This window comes from Panicum hallii, chromosome 5 (genome assembly GCF_002211085.1).
Source record: "Panicum hallii strain FIL2 chromosome 5, PHallii_v3.1, whole genome shotgun sequence".
NCBI classification, from domain to species: Eukaryota; Viridiplantae; Streptophyta; class Magnoliopsida; order Poales; family Poaceae; genus Panicum; species Panicum hallii.
This window is the reverse complement of record NC_038046.1, coordinates 14,793,709-14,797,832: the sequence shown is the minus strand read 5'-3', so window position 1 is coordinate 14,797,832 and position 4,124 is coordinate 14,793,709. Positions and strand designations below refer to the sequence as shown.

The 4,124-nt window shown below is 44.8% G+C and overlaps 1 long non-coding RNA gene across 6 annotated transcripts; it reads right to left on the bottom strand.

Moving 5' to 3' along the window:
• Window positions 1–582: 582 nt before the first annotated feature.
• On the bottom strand, window positions 583–3,246 carry LOC112891688. 6 transcript variants are annotated; one of them, XR_003228598.1, is made up of 6 exons: window positions 2,729–3,246; window positions 2,511–2,644; window positions 2,342–2,408; window positions 2,008–2,203; window positions 1,434–1,617; window positions 583–979 (listed from the first exon to the last, which is right to left on the bottom strand). It is a non-coding gene; the product is annotated as an uncharacterized LOC112891688 (long non-coding RNA). The 6 variants fall into 6 exon arrangements; XR_003228600.1 differs by having other exon boundaries at window positions 2,008–2,147; XR_003228595.1 differs by having other exon boundaries at window positions 2,342–2,644; window positions 2,729–3,239.
• Window positions 3,247–4,124: the final 878 nt, after the last annotated feature.

Here is a 4,124-nt window from a genome sequence, read left to right as displayed (position 1 = left end):
CGGTGTTGTAGGGATAGACGACAGGTGGTGACAGCCCTATCCGTCTGCTGCGGCGGAATTGCCGTGGTTAGTGTAGCCCCCCGCGTTCGGGTATGGTGTAGAGGTTAACGAGACTGGTTGTACACCGGTGTGGGACATTCTCCTTGATATCTGGAGCCTTAGCTCTGAGCTCTAACCATGTATCTTGTGTAACCCTTGCTCGTATGAATAGATGTTATTATGACATTCTTTGTATGCCTATGCTCTCACTAACCTTTGGTTTATTCGTTATTTTTATCTTGAGATTGGCTTGTGTGTGTATCACATTACCCTTATTCAAATCATTTATCATGACTTGCCCCTGAATGAAATATAGTCTATAGCTTATGCAGATTGTCCTGTTTATGTACCCAGTAAACTCTTTTACACTATGCTATCCTACGGGAAAATATAAATAACGATACCCGAATACTTTCCGGATGAAATGCTATAACGGTATATCCGTGTGCTTGCGGATCCAATCTGTAATCATAAAGATATACCACAACGACGTTTCTTGGTGCATCGCTAGGGACTAACAATCCTGGTGATGATGCTAAGAAATACCAACACACCGATTTATATTACTCCATCGGTTCTAAACTATCGTTTAATTAGGCATGTGCACGAAACATATTTAACTCAATTAGAATATGAGCAATTAGCAAACACAAGTCCAGGTTCTAGAAGCTGCGCACCGAAGGTAATCTTCCGCCTGATAACCTAGGGGCACAGGGGCGTTCGAGGAGGATCTCCCTATAGTAGAGGCCATGATGAGCATGGACCCGGTTGTCTTCCTTGACAATGTCCCCAGTCTTTAGCCATGATCACCAATCGACGACACTCCAAGAGAGCCATGCCTGGGCAGTAGAACATGGGCCACCAGTAAGCTATTCCACTGCACAATAATCTCTGGCTAGGAAAGAGTGTCCAGCGGTAGTTCCTTGTTTCACAGCCATACCTAGGATTTCAAAATTAAGCCCCGATACATTTAAGGGGGTTGCAAATTATTTAGCACACATCACATTGCAAAAGAAAAACTATAGAACAGACAAATTGCCACTTAGTCAATAACATTCAATGATTCCATCTAGCAATTTTATCTTGGCAAGAAACACTTTATATGAATACGACATGAAACCAATGTATTATATCTTTTGCTCCAAAAATTAATCTGCATATGCAATTACTAAAATATTGTATAGCATAATATATCCATAAATTCTACTTGCTTGAAATCAAATAGCTTAATTTTACAGTAGAAATTCCTTTAAGCAATTAGCATTAACTCACATCACATATATATTTGAGTAATACATAGTCTTACCCCAACTTAGATTAAAAAAACTATAGGTCACATTCTTCTAAGCACACATATATACACAAACTAAAAAGGTTAGAATCATAGCATGCACCTTTACTCGCCTTTGGTTAGACAGCCACAATGACCATATTGGATATGGAGACAAATGAAAAGTAATGCTGCAGTGCACCTTCTCATGGTTTGATGGTAGTGCAATAAAGAGGTGACAAATTAAGCCACGGGACTGCTGCCAGGATTGCCATAGAGTAAGAATGGGCATAACTCATAAGAACTTCCTAGAAAAGAAATGTACACAGATTAGCTGGAACTAAAGCACTCAGGCAGCATCTTGGAACACATATAGTATGTTGTTACTGCCATACTGCTATATGAAGAGGAAAATAAACTCAGTGGGCAACAAAATACATAGAAACAATGTTATTGCTTTGCATGCCATTGCAACCCAGATTTATCCAACATGTTCATGTGATCTAAAGTAACTTATTACAAGTTGTCTCATGCAAAAAGATTGTTCATCAATTTTTCTGAAACTGTAACCTCATTCTGGCATTCTGGCATGTTCCCTGCATCTACCCAGTTCAAAAAATCTATCCATTCTGGCCTTTAGTGGCGAACCAACTGATGGAGCAGCTAGAGCAGAAACAGGTTGAATCCACAATACACACCTGCAGCCTTGAGAAGATGAACCTTCACATGCTGACGAGCTTGTTTGATGTGCTGCTTCGTACTCCCCATTGATAATGGCTGAACAGCAGCGCTGGCTTCCCAGTAGTCATCAATCGGAGTGCAGCAAATGAATTTGTCACTTGAGTAACAAAAAATATCAAATTTATTTCATTGGCTGGAGTTCTATTTATGCTTCTACAATTCAGATCAAATGTATTTGTAAGCATCCTTGCGACACTAAAATTTGTCAGTAGAAATCTTTCTCAGATGAAAAATTCTTTACTGATCAAATTCAGTATTGAAACAAATTCAGAGCTCACTTTGCCTCCTTACCAGCAAAAGATCTGAAAGCTCAAAGAACATCAAGCTGAGATCCTCGCAGGTCCACCCACGTGAAGAGCTGCGCACGGCAAGGAAACACAACCAACCAGGTCAGAACACAAGCTCGCGATGAATAAACACGAAGGGCTGTTGGGAAGCGGATGCAAGCGGCTGTCATCACAGATGGCGAGGATGTTGCAGCTGCCGGCGATGATGGCAGTGACGCGTAGGGCTCCAGTGCCTCCGTGCGGTGGGCCAGACCTCCTCGTTCCTACCCGTAGGCCGTAGTTCAGCCGCCTGATCTCCCTGGAACCCCTACACAAATTGAGAAAGAGAGAAATCAGAGGCCGCCCCATCGCGCGCGCGCACGTGCGACGGCGAGCGAGAGAGTGGGCGCACCGGCGTCCCGGAGCAAGGGAGGAAGTCGTGGAGGAAAGGAGGCATCTGATGGGCAGAACACGCGGAGATCTACACGCGGAGCGCATTCGACGCAACTGAGGAGGGAAGCGCGACTGTCCCGTATCTGGAGCTGCTTGGCCTGGACGAGCAGGTCCTTGCATTGGCGACGGCGAAGACCTCGGTAAGAAGCTTGGTGGCGTCGAGCACCTTCCCGCCGATCTTCTCGGCGGCTACCGTGAGCCGCCCGACTGCCTCCGCGACGAACTCCTCGTAGGCCACGATAGCCGGATCCGCGGCCGCCGGAACTCCACTTATCTCCGGCAGGCGGCGGGGGCGGAGAAGGAGGGGGAGCGCGCGGGGCGGAGGAGGAGGCAGGGGCGCGCCGGGGTAGGCGGCGGGGGGTGGAGGAGGAGGAGCGCGCGGGGGTGGAGGAACCGTCGGGACGAGGTCGTGGGCCGTGGGGAGATGGAGCTGAGAGCCGAGGCAGGTCGGGGGAGGTTCGGAGGGTCGAGATCGCACAGGATGACGATCAGATGGCTGAGATGGGAAGTTGGTAGAACCATGGGGAGGCAGACCCACGATAGAAGTAAACTTTTATTTATAGTACAGAGATATAGATTTTGCTTTGTACTAAGTCCAATTTATTAAACTTTGGTTAAATTTATAAAGTAAATATTAGACAGGGTGATCCTCTTTCCCCTTAATTTTTATTCCGGCTGCTGATTTATTGCAAATAGTGACTAATGATGCTGCAAATAAGAATGTGCTCACACATCCTCTTAGACCGAATTTTGAAGGGGGCTATCCACTTGTTCAATATGCTGATGAAACCCTCCTTATAATGCTAGCCATAGACACTCCGCATTAAAACACATACTTCAAAATCTTTGCTACTTCCACTGGTGTTAAAGTCAAATTCAGTAAATCTTCAATTGTTGGTATCAATGTGGACAATCCTAAATACATCACTTGAACCTCTGTTTGGACTGTGGAATAGGAGCAATAACTTTCACTTACCTGGGATTGCCTCTTGGCTTAACTAGACCTACAGTAATGAATACATACCGATTCTCACGAGAATGGAGAGAGACCTACTGGGTATCTCTAGGAATTTGCCTTTTGCTGGTCGGCTAGTACTAGTCAATTCTATTTACTCAGCTATGCCTATCTTCTACCTCTGTGCCTTGAAGATACCTTCTAAAATTCTTGAGAAAATTGACAAGTATAGAAAGCACTGCCTTTGGCATAGTGGAGACATTACTAAAAAGGGAGGATATCTTGTTGCTTAGAAAAATGCTTGTCATTCCAAAGTTGAAGGGGGATTGGGTATCATAAATCTCAGAACTCAAAACACCTCTTTGCTCCTGAAGTTTCTGCATAAATTGTACAATCATGA